The sequence below is a fragment of the Carica papaya genome, chromosome 3 (genome assembly GCF_054855325.1).
Source record: "Carica papaya isolate Zhongbai chromosome 3, ASM5485532v1, whole genome shotgun sequence".
NCBI lineage: Eukaryota > Viridiplantae > Streptophyta > Magnoliopsida > Brassicales > Caricaceae > Carica > Carica papaya.
In genome coordinates, this window is record NC_142311.1 from 23,330,348 (window position 1) to 23,343,981 (window position 13,634).

A 13,634-nucleotide genomic window follows, 5' to 3' on the forward strand; every position below is an offset into this window, starting at 1 on the left:
ATTACGAGTATCTTACACAGTAGAACAACGAAAACAATGGTGAGGGGGGCGATCCATTCATATGGGCATGAGTCGAGGCACCGAGTCATTTCACTTGATATTAGAACTAGAAGCAAAGGTGAGGCATGCGCGCACAACGAAATAAATGACGTGAGGGGGGAGGGAAGGAGAAAGGATATATGTATTTGTAACGTAAAATAGAACTGGTGCGATCATACCAGCACTAATTCACATGATCCCATCAGAACTCTCCAGTTAAGCGTGCTTTGGCGAGAGCAGTACAAGGATGGGTGACCCTTCTTTTTGTAGATGAGGTGTTAAATGTTACGCAGGACCGGACCGACGGTTAACCAGTTCATTCGCAAACATGAGTCACGATGCCGGGGCATTTTGCTTAATGTTTTTCGTGCATTCAATTAAAACCCATCACGTGATAAGAGTATTATTATGAGTATCTTACATAGTAGAACAACGAAAACATATGTGCATCGGGTGATCCGTTCATATGGGCATGAGTCGAGGCACCGGGGCATTTCGCTCTATATTAGAACTAGAAACAGAGGTGAGGTGTGTGCGTATAACGAAAATAATGACAGGATGGGGGAGGGAAGGAGAAGGGACACATGCATTTATAATGGGGAATGGGACGGGTGCGATAAGATGAGCACTAATGCACCGAATCCCATAGGAACTCTGAAATTAAGTGTCCTTTGGTGAGAGTAGTTCTAAGATGGTTGACCTCTTCGAAAGTCCTCGTGTTGCACCTGTTTCTTTACACACGAGGTAATAAACTTTACGCGCGACAACCATCGGTTCATTCGTAAATGTGAGTCGCGGTGTCGGAGAATTTTTGTTAATATTTTTCGTGCATTCATTTAAAGTCCACCATGTTATAAGAGTCTCATTACGAGCATCTTGCATTGTAGAACAACAAAAAATGAGGTACTGCGGACGGTCATTTCATCTGGGCATGAGTCGAGCTGCCGGCGTATTTCGTTTGATATTAGAATTATAAGCAAAGGTGTGAGTGCGCGCACAGTGAAAAAAATGACGGGAGGGTGGAGAGAAATAGAAGGGGTATATGTATTTGCAGCATGAAATGAAACGGGTGCAATCATACTAGCATTAATTCATCGAATTCCATTAGAACTCCACAATTAAGCATTTTAGGGCAAGAGTAGTACTAGAATGGGTGACCTCTTGGGAAGTCCTCGTGTTGCACCCTTCTTCTTGCAGACAGGGCATTAAACATTTCGCGGGCCCAGAGCAACGGTCCGCTGGTTCATTTGTAAACGTGAGTCACGGTGCCGGGGCCTTTTGCTTAATATTTCTCGTGCATTCAATTAAAGCCCATCACAAATACGAGTATTATTACGAGTATCTTACATAGTAGAATAACAAAAACAGAGCTGCGGCAGGCGATCCGTTCAAATGGGCATGAGTCGATGCGCTTGGGCATTTCGCTTGATATTAGAACTAGAAACAGATGTGAGGTGTGCGCGCACAGTGAAACAAATGGCGGGAGAGGAGAGGGAAGGAGAAGGGGTATATGTATTCCTGGGGCGAACTAGAAAAAACAAGGACTAGTGTACCAGATCCCATCAGAGCACCGCAGTTAAGTATTCTTGGGCGAGAGTAGTCTTAGGATGGGTGAGCTCCTGGGAAGTCCTCTTGTTGCATCCATTTTTTTGTAGATGGGGCATTCCACGTTACACACGACTGGAACTATAGTCCTCTGATTTATTCGCAAATGTGAGTTAAGCCGTTGGGCATTATATTTGATATTAGAACGAGAAGTAAAGGTGCAGTGTGCACACACAAGGAATCAAATGATAGGAGGGGGGGGAGAGAAAGAGTGTATCCATTTACAACCTTCTTTTTGCAGACAAGGGATTAAACATTACGCGGGACCGGAGCAATGGTCTGTCGGTTCATTTACAAACGTGAGTCACTGCGCCGGGGCATTTTGCTTAATAGTTTTTGTGCATTCAACTAAAGTTCATCACGTGATGAGAGTGTCATTGCGAGTATCTTACATAGTAGAACAACGGTAAATGAGGTAGGGCGAGCTATCCGTTCATATGGGCATGAGTCGAGGCACCAGGGCATTTCGCTTGATATTAGAACTAGAAGTAGAGGTAATGTGCGCGCACAGGGAAATAAATGACGGGAAGGGAGAGAGAAGGAGAAGGGGCATATGTATTTGCGGCGCAAACAAGAAAAGGTGCGATTAGACCAGCATTATTAGTTCACCGGATCCAATCAGAACTCTGCAGAAAAACGTGTTTGGGCGTGAGTAGTACTAGGATGGGTGACCTCCTGGGAAGTCATCGTGTTGCACCATTCTTTTTGTAGACGGGGCATTAAACATTACACGGGAATGGGGCGATGGTCCGCCGGTTCATTAACAAACGTGAGCCACGGTGCCAGGGCATTTTGCTTAAGATTTTTTGCGTATTCTATTAAGTCCCTCAAGTGATGAGAGTGTCATTGCGAGAATCTTAAATAGTAGAATAAAAAAGGTGTGGCGGGCGATTCCTTTATATGGGCATGGGTTGAGGCGCCAGGGCATTTGACTTGATATTAGACTTAGAAGTAGAGGTGAGGTACACGCACAATGAAACAAATAACGGGAAGGGAAAGGGAAGGAGAAGAGGCATATGTATTGGCGACGCAAAATAGAAAGGGTGTGATCATACCAATACTAGTTCACCGGATCCCATTAGAACTCTGCAGTTATGCGTTCTTGTGCGAGAGTGGTACTAGGATGAGTTACCTCCTAGGAAGTTCTCGTGTTGCACCCTTCTTTTTGCAGACAGGGCGTTATACGTTACGCGAGATATGAGCAACGGTCCGCCAGTTCATTCGCAAATGTGAGTTAGGTGCTGGGGCATTTTGCTTAATATTTTTCACACATTCAACTAAAGCCCATCACGTAATGAAAGTGTCATTGCGAGCATCTTAAATAGGAGAATAACGAAAAATGAGGTGCGGCAGGTGATCCATTCATATGGGCATAAGTCGAGGCACTGGAGTATTTCACTTGATATTAGAACTAGAAGCAGAGGTGAGGTGCACGTACAGCAAAACAAATGACGGGAAGGGAGAGGGAAGGAGAAGCGACATATGTATTTGCGGTGCAAACAATAAAGGGTGCGATCATACAAGTATTAGTTCTCTGGATCCCATCAGAACTTCGCAGTTAAGCGTCCTTAGGCGAGAGTAGTACTAGGATTGGTGACCTGCTAGAAAGTCCTCGTGTTGCACCATTCTTTTTACAGACGAGGCGTTAAACGTTATGCGGGACCAGAGCGACGGTTCGCCGATTCATTCGCAAACATGAGTCACAACACTAGGGTATTTTGCTTAATATTTTTCGTGCATTCAACTAAAGACTATCACGTGATGAAAGTATTATTACGAGTATCTTACATAGTAGAACAATGAAAACAAAGGTGTGGCGGGTGATCCATTCATATGGGCATGAGTCGAGGCACCAGAATAATTCGTTTGATATTAGAAGTATAAGAAGAGGTGAGGCGTGCGCATACAGCGAAACAAATGACGAGAGGGGGGAAGGGAGGAAAATGGGTATATGTATTTGCGACGTGAACTAGAACGACTACGATCACACCAGCACTAATTCACCGGATCCCATCAGAACTCCGCAGTTAAGCATTCTTTGGCGAGAGTAGTATTAGGATGGATGACCTTCTGGGAAGTCCTCATGTTACACCTTTTTTTTTAAAGATGGGGCATTAAACGTTACAGGGGACCAGAGCGACAGTCCACCGGTTCATTCGCAAATGTGAGTCACGGCGCCGGGGCATTTTGCTTAATATGTTTTGTGCATTCAAATAAATCCCATCATGTGATAAGAGTATTATTACGAGTATCTTACATAGTAGAATAACGAAAACAGAGTTGCGGCAGGCAATCCGTTTATATGGGCATGAGTCGAGGCGTCAAGCATTTTTCTTGATATTAGAACTAGAAGCAAAGGTGAGGTGTGCGCGTACAGCAAAATAAATGTCGAGAGGAGGGAAGGAAGGAGAAGGTGCACATGTATTTATAGTTTAGAATGGGACTGGTGCTATCACACCAGCACTATTGCACTAAATCCTGTAAGAACTCTGCAGTTAAGTGTCCTTTGGTGAGAGTAGTTCTTAGATTGTTGACCTTTTGTCAAGTTCTCGTGTTGCACACGAGGTAATAAACGTTACGCACAAAAGGAACCACGATCCCTTAGTTCATTCATAGACGTGAGTCACGGCATTAGGGCATTTTGTTTAATACTTTTCGTGCATTCATTTATAGTCCACTACGTTATAAGAGTCTTGTTACGAGCATTTTACATAGTAGAACAACAAAAAACAAGGTGCAGCGGGCAGTCATTTCATCTAGGCGTGAGTCCAGCTGCTGGGGCATTTTGCTTGAAATTAGAATTAGAAGAAGAGGTGAAGGGTGCGTGCACAGCGAAAAAAATGACGGGAGGGGGGAGGGAAGGAGAAGGGGTACATGTATTTGCAGTGCGAAATAGACGGGTGCAATCATACTAGCACTAATTAATCGTATCCCATCAGAACTCCGTAGTTAAGCGTGCTTGGGCGAGAGTAGTACTAGAATGGATGACCTCTTGGGAAGTCCTCGTGTGGCACCCTTCTTTTTACAGATGGGGTATTAAACATTATGTGGGACCAGAGCGATAGTCCACCGATTCATTGGCAAACGTGAGTCACGGCACCGGGGCATTTTGCTTAATATTTTTCGTGCATTGAATTAAAGCCCATCATGTGATAAAAGTGTTATTACGAGTATCTTACATAATAGACCAACAAAAACAGAGGTGCGGCGGGTGATCTATTTATATGGGCATGATTTAAGGCATCGGGGCATTTTTCTTGATATTAGAACTAGAAGCAAAGGTGAGGTGTTCGCGTACAGTAGAACAAATGATGGGAGGGGGGAGGGAAGGAGAAGAGGCACAAGCATTTGTAGTGTAGAATGGGACAGGTGCTATCAGACCAGCACCATTACTCTAAATCCCGTAAGAACTATGCAGTTAAGTGTCCTTTGGTGAGAGTAGTTCAAAGATGGTTGACCTCTTAGAAAGTCCTCGTGTTGCACATGTTTCTTTGCACACGAGGCAATAAACGTTACATGCGAAAGGAACCACGGTCTATCGGTTCATTCGCAAACCTGAGTCGCGGCGTTAAGGCATTTTGCTTAATATTTTTTGTGCATTCATTTATAGTCCACCACATTATAAGAGTCTCATTACGAGTATCTTACATAGTAGAAAAACGAAAAATGAGGTACGGTGGGCGGTCATTTCATCTGAGTGTGAGTCGAGCTGTCGGGACAATTTGCTTGAAATCAAAATTAGAAGAAGAGGTGTGGGGTGCGCGCACAACGAAAAAAATGTCAGGAGAGGGGAGGGATGGAGAAGGGGTCCATGTATGTGCAGCGCAAAATAGAACGGGTGCGATCATACCAGCACTAGTTCACCGAATCCCATCAAAACTCTGCAGTTAAGCATGCTTGAGCGAGAGCAGTACTAGGATGAGTAACCTCCTTAGAAGTCCTCATGTTGATCCCTTCTTTTTGCATACGGGGTGTTAAATATTATGCGGGACTAGAGCGATAGTCCGTTGGTTCATTCTTAAACGTGAGTCACGGAGTCGGGGCATTTTACTTAGTATTTTTCGTGCATTCAATTAAAGCCAATCACGTGATAAGAGTGTTATTACGAGTATCTTATATACTAGAACAACGAAAACATAGGTGTGGCAGGAGATCCGTTCATACAAGAATGAGTCTAGGTGCCGGGGCATTTCACTTGATATTAGAACAAGAAATAGAGGTGAGGTCTGCGCGTACAGCAAAACAAATGATGGAAAGGGAGAGGAAAGGAGAAGGGGTATATGTATTTGTAGCCGGAATGGGACGGGTGCGATCAAACTAGCACTAATGCACTGAATCCCATAAGAACTCTGCAGTTAAGTGTCCTTTTGTGAGAGTAGTACTAAGATGGTTAACCTCTTAGAAAGTCCTCGTGTTGCACCTATTTTTTTGCACACGAGACAATAAACATTACGCGCGACTGGAACCATGGTCTATCGGTTCATTCGCAAACATGAATCACGTGTCAAGGCATTTTGCTTAATATTTTTCGTGAATTCATTTATAATCCACCATGTTATAAGAGTCTCATTACAAAGATCTTACATAATAGAACAACGAAAAACAACATGCGGCAGGCGGACCGTTTATTTTAGACTGAGTCGAGCCACCGAGACATTTTGCTGATATTAGAATTAGAAGCAGCTGTATGGGGTACAAGCACATCGAAAAAAATGATGATATGGAGGAGTGAAGGAGAAGGGGTATATGTATTTGCAGCGCGAAATGGAATTGGTGCGATCATACCAACACGAATTTGCTGAATCCCATCAGAACTCCGCAGTTAAGCCTTTTTGGGAGAGTGTTATACTAGGACGGGTGACCTCCTGGGAAATCCTCGTGTTGCACCCTTCTTTTTACATACGGGGCCTTAAACGTTACGCGGGACCAGAGCGACATTCTGCTGGTTCATTCGCAAACACGAGTCACGGCACCGGGGCATTTTGCTTAATATTTTTTGTGCATTAAATTAAAGTCCATCACGTGATCAAGAGTGTTATTATGAGTATCTTATATAGTTGAACAACAAAAACAGAGGTGCCGCGAGCGATCTGTTAATACGGGCATGAGTCAAGGCGCTAGGGCATTTCATTTGATATTAGAATTAGAAGTAGAGATAAGGTGTGCGCGCACAACGAAACAAATGACGGGAGGGGGGAGGAAAGGAGAAGGGGTATATGCATTTGCAACACAAAATGAAATGGGTGCGATCATCCAGCACTAATTCACAAGATCCCATCAGAACTAGGAAGTTAAGCGTGCTTGGGTGAGAGTAGTACTAGGATGGGTGACCTCATGAGAAGTTCTTGTGTTGCACCATTCTTTTGTCAGATAAGGCGTTAAACATTACGCAAGACCGGAATGACAGTCTGCCAATTCGTTTGCAAATGTGAATCACGGCGCCGGAGCATTTTGTTTAATAATTTTTGTGCCTTCAATTAAAGTCCATCACGTGATAAGAGTGTTATTACGAGCATCTTACACATTAAAATAATAAAAACAGTGATGCAGCGGGTGATCGGTTCATATGGGCATGAGTCGAAGCGCCGGGGCATTTCGCTTAATATTAGAACAAGAAACAGAGGTGAGGTCTGCGCGTATAACAAAACAAATGACGGGAGGGGGGAGGGAAGGAGAAGGGGCACATGCATTTGTAGCGCGGAATGGGACGAGTGCGATCAGACCAGCACTAATGCACCGAATCCCATAAGAACTATGCAGTTAAGTGTCCTTTGGTGAGAGTAGTACTAAGATGGCTAACATCTTGGAAAGTTGTTGTGTTACACCTATTTTTCTTTTGCACATGAGACAATAAACGTTATGCGCGACTGGAACTATGGTTCGCTGGTTTATTTGCAAATGTGAATCAAGGCACCGGGGCATTTTACTTGATATTAGAACGAGAAGCACGGTGCAGTGTGCACGCACAAGGAAACAAATGACGGGAGGGGGGAGGGAAGGACAAGGAGTGTATGTATTTGCAGAGCAAAATGAAACAGGTGCGATCATACTAGCACCTATGCATCGGATCCCATCAAAACTTTGCAATTAAGCGTGCTTGGGCGAGAGCAGTGTTAGGATGGGTGACCTCCTGGGAACTCCTTGTGTTGCACCCATTTTTTTGTAGATGAGGCATTCGACGTTATGGGCGACTTGAACTATGATCTGCTGGTTTATTTGTAAATGTTAGTCAATGCGCCGGGGCATTTTACCTGATATTAGAATGAGAAGAAGAGGGGCAGTGTGCACGCACAAGGAAACAAATGACGGGAAGGGGGAGGGAAGTAGAAGGAGTGTATATATTTGCAGCACTAATGAAATGACTGCGATCATACCAGTACTAATACACCAGATCCATTTAGAACTCCGATGTTAACTGTGCTTGGGCGAGAGTAGTACTTGGATGGGTGACCTCCTGGGAAGTCCTCATGTTGCACCCCTTTTTTTGTAGATGGAGTGTACGACGTTACATGCAACTGAAACTATGGTCCATTGGTTTATTCGTAAATGTGAGTCAAGGCGTCAGGGCATTTTAATTGATATTAAAACGAGAAGCAGAGGTGCAGTGTGCACGCACAAAGAAATAAATGACGAGATGGGGGAGGGAAGTAGAAGGAGTGTATGTATTTGCATTGCGTAATGAAATGGGTGCGATCATACCAGCACTAATGCACCATATCCTGTTAGAACCCCACAGTTATGTGTGTGCTTGGGTGAGAGAAGTACTAGGATGGGTGACCTCCTAGGAAGTTCTCGTGTTGCACCCATTTTTTTGCAGATGGGACGTTTGATGTTACACGCGACTGGAACTATGGTCCGCTGGTTTATTCGCAATTGTGAGTCAAGGTGTTGGGGCATTTTACTTGATATTAGAATGCAGTGTGCATGCACAAGGAAACAAATAATGGGAGACAGGAGGGAAGTAGAAGGACTGTATGTATTTGTAGTACAGAATGAAATGGGTGCCATCATACCAGCACTAATGCACCGAATCCCATCAGAACTCTACATTTAAACATGCTTGAGTGAGAGCAGTACTAGAATGGGTGATCTCTTGGGAATTCCATGTGTTGCATCCATTGTTTTGTAGATAGGGCGTTCGATGTTACGCGCCACTTGAACTATGGTCCGTTGGTTTATTCGCAAATGTGAGTCAAGGTGCCGGGGCATTTTACTTGATATTAGAACGAGAAGCAAAGGTGTAGTGTGCACGTGCAAGGAAACAAATGACGGAAGGGGGGAGAGAAGGAGAAGGAGTGCATGTATTTGCAGAAGGGAATGACATGGTTGCGATTAAGTGTTCTTGGGCGAGAGTAGTACTAGGATGGGTGAGCTCCTGGGAAGTTCTCTTATTGAACCTGTTTTTTTGCAGATTGGATGTTCGACGTTACGCGCGACTAGAACTATGGTCCGCTAGTTTATTCATAAATCTGAGTCAAGACACCGGGGCATTTTACTTGATATTAGAATGAGAAGCAGAGGTGCAATGTGCACACACATGAAAATAAATGACGGAAGGGGGAGGGGGGAGGAGAAGGAGTTTAGCTATTTGTAGCGCGTGATGAAATGAGTGTGATAATACCAGCACTAATGCATCGAATCCCATCAGAACTCCGCAGTTAAGTGTGCTTGGGCGTGAGTAGTACTAGGATGGATGACCTCCTGAGAAGTCCTCGTGTTGCACCCATTTTTGTGCAGAAGAGGCGTTTAACGTTACGCGCGACTGGAACTATTGTCCGTTAGTTTATTCACAAATATGAGTCAAGGCATCAGAGAATTTTACTTGATATTAGAACGAGAAATAGATGTGCTGTGAGCACGCACAATGATACAAATGACGGAAGGGGGGAGGGAAGGAGTAGGAGTGTTTGTACTTGCAGCGTGCAATGAAATGAGTGTGATCATACGAGTACTAATGCACCGGATCCCATCAGAACCCCGCAGTTTAGTGTGCTTGGCTGAGACTAGTACTAGGATGGGTGACCTCCTAGAAAGTCCTCGTGTTGCGCTAATTTTTTTATAGATGGTGCGTTTGACGTTATGCGCGATTGGAATTATGGTCCGCTGGTTTATTCACAAATGTGAGTCAAGGCGTCGGGGCATTTTACTTGATATTAAAACGAGAAGTAGAGGTGCAGTGTGCACGCAAAAGGAAACAAATGACGGGAGGGGGGAGGGAAGGAGATGGAGTGTATGTATTTGCAGCGCGTAATGAAACAGGTGCGATCATACTAGCACTAATGCACCAGATCCCATCAGAACTCCGCAGTTAAATGTGCTTGTGCGAGAGTAGTACTAGGATGGGTGCAGTGTATACGCACAGGGAAACAAATGACGGGAGGGGGGAGGGAAGGAAAAGGAGTGTATGTATTTTCAGTGCGAAATGAAACAGGTGTGATCATACCAGCACTAATGCACCAGATTTCATCAGAACCCGGTAGTTAAGTGTGTTTGGGCGAGAGTAGTACTAGGATGGTGACCTCTCAGGAAGTTCTCGTGTTGCAACTGTCTTTTTTGCAGATGGGGCGTTAAATATTACGCTTAACCTGAGACACGGTCGGTCGGTTCATTCGTCACCGTGAGTCACGGCACTAGAGCATTTTTTTTAATATTTTTCATGCATCCATTTATAGTCCACCATGTGATAAGAGTGTCGTTATGAACATCTAAAATAATTGAACAACCAAAACAGAGGTGCGACAGGCGGTCCATTCATTTGGGTGTAAGTCGAGGCAATGAGGTATTTTGCTTGATATTACAACTAGAAGTAGAGGTGCGGTGTCCACGCAGAGCAAAACAAATGATCAAAGGGGGGAGGGAAAGAGAAGGGGTATATGTATTTGAAGTGCAGAATGGGACGGGTGGGATCATACTAGCACTAATGCATCGTATCCCATCATAACTCTACAGTTAAGCATGTTTGGGTGAGAGTAGTACTAGGATGAGTGACCTCCTAGGAAGTGCTCATGTTACACCCGTCTTTTTGCGGACAGAGTGTTAAACATTACGCGCGACCGAAGCCATAGTCTGCTGGTTCATTTGTCAGTGTGAGTCGCCGCGCCGAGGTATTTTGCTTACTTTTTTTGGGCACTCATTTATAGTCCACCACATGATAAGAGAGTCATTACGAACATCTTACATATTAGAACAACAAAAAAAAAAGGTGTTGTGGGTGGTCCTTTAATCTGGGCATGAGTCGAGGCGTCAGGGAATTTTGCTTGATATTAGAACTAGAAACATAGATGCAGTGCGCACGCACAGCAAAAAAAATGACGGGAGAGGAAAGAAAAGGAGAAGGGGTATATGTATTTGCAATGCGGAATAGAAGGGGTGCGATCATACCAGCACTAATGCATCGGATCCCATCAAACTATACAATTAAGCATGCTTGGGTGAGACTAGTACTAGGATTGGTAACCTCCTGAGAAGTCCTCGTGTTGCACTGTCGTTTTGCAAACGGTGTGTAAAACGATACACGTGATCGGAGCCACAATCCGCTGGCATGAGTCACGTCGCCAGAAAAATTTTGCTTACTATTTTTTCATGCATTCATTTACAGTCTACCACATAATAAGAGTATCATTACGAGCATTTTACATATTAGAATAAAGAAAAATGACGTACAGCAAGCGGTCCTTTCTTCTGGGTGTTAGTCAAGGCGTCGGGGCATTTTGCTTGATATTAGAACTATAAATAAAGGTGCGGTGTGCGCGCATAGTGAAAAAAATGGTTGGTGGCGGGAGGGAAGGAGAAGGAGTATAGGTATTTGCAGCGCGGAATGGAAGGGTGCAACCATACTAGCACTAATACACCGGATCCCATCGAACTCCGTAGTTAAGTGTGCTTGGGCGAGAACAGTACTAGGATGGGTGACCTTCTGGGAAGTCCTCGTGTTGCACCCGTCTTTTTACAGACGGGGCATCAAATGTTACGCGCAATCAGAGCCATAGTTCGCTGGCATGAGTAGCGATGTTAAAACATTTTGCTTAATATTTTACGTGCATTTATTTATAATCCACCACGTGGTAAGAGTCTCATTACGAGAGTCTTACATAGTAGAACAACAAAAAAAGAGGCGCAACGGGCCTCCGTTCTTCTGGGCGTGAGTCGAAGCGACATAGTATTTCGCTCTATATTAGAACTAGAAGCAGAGATACGGTATGCCTGCACAACGAAATAAATGATAGGAGGGGGGAGGGAAGGAGAAGGACTATATGTATTTGCAGCGGGGAATGGGGCAGTTGCGATCATACAAACACTAATGCATAGGATCCCATCTGAACTCTGTAGTTAAGCGTGCTTGGGCGAGATTAGTTTTAGGATGGATGACCTCTTAGAAAGTCCTCGTGTTGAACCCGTCTTTTTGTAGACGGGCTATTAAATGTTAAGTGCGATTGGAGCCACAGTCTGCCGGTGAGTCGCGGGGCCTGAAAATTTTGCTTAATATTTTTTGTGCATTTATTTATAGTCCACTACATGATAAGAGTGTCATTACGAGTATCGTACATAATATAACAATGAAAAACAAGGTGCAGTAGGTGATCCGTTCATCTGGGCATGAGTCGAGGCGCCGGGGTATTTCGCTTGATATTAGAACTAGAAATAGAGGTGTGGTGTGTGCACACAATGAAACAAATGATAGGAGGGGGGAGGGAAGGAGAAAGGGTATATGTAGTTGCAGCGTGGAATGGAAGGGGTGCGATCATACCTGCACTAATGCACTAGATCCCATCGAATTTCGTAGTTAAGTGTGCTTGGGCGGAAGTAGTACTAGGATGGGTGACCTCCTGGAAAGTCCTCATGTTCCACTCGTCTTTTTGCTGAGGGGACGTTAAACATTATGCGCGATCAGAACCATTGTCCCCCGGAGTGAGTTACGATGCTGAGACATTTTACTTAATATTTTTCGTGCATTCATTTATAATTCGCCACGTAATAAGAGTGTCATTACGAGTATCTTACATAGTAGAATAACAAAAAATGAGGCACAACAGGTAGTCCGTCAATCTGGGCGTGAGTCTAGGCGCCAGAGCATTTTGCTCTATATTAAAACTATAAGCAGAGGTGCAGTGTTCGCGCATAGCGAAACAATTAACAGGGGGGAGGGAGGGGGAAAGGGTATATGTATTTGTAGCACAAAATAGAAGAGGTGCGATCATACTAGCACTAATGCACCGGATCCCATCAAACTTCGTAGTTGAGCGTGCTTTAGCGAGATTAGTAATAGGATGGGTGACCTTCTAGGAAGTACTCGTGTTGCGCTCATCTTTTTGTGGATGGGGTGTTAAATGTTATGCGCGGTAGGAGCCATAGTCCGCCGACGTGAGTCGCGGTGCCAAAATATTTTGCTTAATATTTTTCGTGAATTCATTTATAGTCCACAACATGATAAGAGTATCATTACGAGCATTTTACATAGTAGGACAACGAAAAAAGAAGTACGATAGGTGGTCCATTTATTTAGGCGTGAGTCGAGGTGCTCGGACATTTCGCTTGATATTTGAACTAGAAACAGAGGTGTAGTGTGCACGCATAGCAAAACAAATGACGGGCGGGGGGGAGGGAAGGAAAGGGGTATATGTATTTGCAGCACAGAATGGAAGGGGTGCGATATTAGCAACACTAATGCATCAGATCCTGTCGAACTCCGCAGTTAAGCGTGCTCTGGTGAAAGCAGTACTAGGATGGGTGACCTCCTACGAAGTCCTCGTGTTCCACCCGTCTTTTTATGGACAGGGCGTTAAATGTTACACGTGATCGGAGCCACAGTCCACCAGTGTGAGTCACGACATTGGGACATTTTTCTTAATATTTTTCATGCATTCATTTATCGTCCATCATGAGATAAGAATGTCATTACGAGTATCTTACATAAGAGAACAATAAAAATAGAGTTGTGGCAGGCGATCTATTCATGTTGGCATGAGTCGAGACACCTGGGCATTTCACTT

The 13,634-nt window shown here is 44.2% G+C and overlaps 1 non-coding gene and 7 pseudogenes across 1 annotated transcript; all 8 read left to right on the forward strand.

Moving 5' to 3' along the window:
* Window positions 1-2,222: 2,222 nt before the first annotated feature.
* On the forward strand, window positions 2,223-2,344 carry LOC148266930 (5S ribosomal RNA; annotated as a pseudogene).
* Window positions 2,345-2,685: 341 nt separating this feature from the next.
* LOC148266931 (5S ribosomal RNA) lies at window positions 2,686-2,804 on the forward strand (annotated as a pseudogene).
* Window positions 2,805-4,542: 1,738 nt separating this feature from the next.
* On the forward strand, window positions 4,543-4,661 carry LOC148266932 (5S ribosomal RNA; annotated as a pseudogene).
* A 2,224-nt stretch (window positions 4,662-6,885) lies between these two features.
* LOC148266933 (5S ribosomal RNA) lies at window positions 6,886-7,003 on the forward strand (annotated as a pseudogene).
* Window positions 7,004-8,004: 1,001 nt separating this feature from the next.
* LOC148266934 (5S ribosomal RNA) lies at window positions 8,005-8,123 on the forward strand (annotated as a pseudogene).
* Window positions 8,124-9,251: 1,128 nt separating this feature from the next.
* Window positions 9,252-9,370, forward strand: LOC148266935 (5S ribosomal RNA; annotated as a pseudogene).
* Window positions 9,371-10,073: 703 nt separating this feature from the next.
* Window positions 10,074-10,191, forward strand: LOC148266936 (5S ribosomal RNA; annotated as a pseudogene).
* Window positions 10,192-11,467: 1,276 nt separating this feature from the next.
* LOC148266937 (5S ribosomal RNA) lies at window positions 11,468-11,585 on the forward strand. The gene has a single exon (XR_015818173.1). It is a non-coding gene; the product is annotated as a 5S ribosomal RNA (ribosomal RNA).
* Window positions 11,586-13,634: the final 2,049 nt, after the last annotated feature.